General features: G+C 41.9%; 1 pseudogene; it reads right to left on the bottom strand.

Annotated features, from left to right (window-relative positions):
• The window catches only part of LOC102491387 (cell division cycle-associated protein 2-like), a 4,458-nt pseudogene that overhangs the window by 1,636 nt on the left and 1,802 nt on the right, over positions 1-1,020 (bottom strand).

The raw sequence follows: 1,020 nt of genomic DNA, 5'->3' as shown, positions 1-1,020 counted from the left end.
TCTGCAACTTTAAAAAACCTGATTCTTTTTCGGAAGTGCCCTCTTTGTGCACTTGGTTTCTTTCTTTTTTTTAAAAAAAAATATTTATTATTATTATTCTTCAATTTTGACCACAGAGAGAAAGAGAGAAAGAGGGAGAAAACAAGCCACCAAGTTCAGGACTTGAACCATGGGAGCCATGTGGGAATCCAGTAGCTCAAACACTGTGCCACCTGCTAGCCCTGTGCACTTGGTTTCTTGAGATTTCCTCTTGTTCATTTTCTTTTCTTTACAAGGCTGAGCCTCAGTACTAAATAAGTTGTAAACATTCTCTTCTGCAAAACTGACCAATTGTTTTCTTCAGTTTGACGTTTGTGTTATCCTACCAACTTTATGGGAGGGTATTTTCTCATGATTATTTGGAGAACTAAAGGTATCAGTCCTGAGAGAGGGTCAGTGATTGGAGACTTATTAGGACACAGAACTGCAAATGATACCCAAAGTGATCCTATGTTTTTAAGATTCTTTCCCTTGTCATCGAAATCTGGTTTAGACAATTGCTCAGGAACTGGCAACTACTCGAACTGCAAGGGACTGGTTCTACTGAACTCCTTTTTACAAACAGACATTCCTCCTTTGTGCAATGGAGTATTTGCTGGCAGAGATTCATCAGACACTTCAGGGTTTAGGTCCTCTCCAAAATAACTCTTTCTCCCTCAAATTTAGAAAGGCCAGCAACTTATAATTTTCTTGATCTTCTGCCTTTTTTTTTTTTTTTTTTGCAAGAGTTTGCATGCACTTGCCAGAGAAAGAGGAAGGAAAAAGCACCCCCATGCAGAATGCCCGTACTGCAATCCCTTCTCTTCCATTTCTCCCTCCTTTTGGGATTTTGGGCATGCACACACATGTGCCTAGGTGTTTTTCAAGCCGCCAGGACCAGGACTCAAACCACACAATTGGCCATGTGAGAGCCAGCTGCCTTAACCACCCTGCCACGGGCTGGCCATGAATGTATTCCTTTACTGGAGACCTACGGCGGCC

Source organism: Tupaia chinensis, unplaced genomic scaffold (assembly GCF_000334495.1).
Source record: "Tupaia chinensis unplaced genomic scaffold, TupChi_1.0 Scaffold000674_2, whole genome shotgun sequence".
Classification (NCBI taxonomy): Eukaryota; Metazoa; Chordata; class Mammalia; order Scandentia; family Tupaiidae; genus Tupaia; species Tupaia belangeri.
The sequence above is the reverse complement of the archived record's forward strand: the minus strand, read 5'-3'. Positions and strand labels throughout refer to the sequence as shown.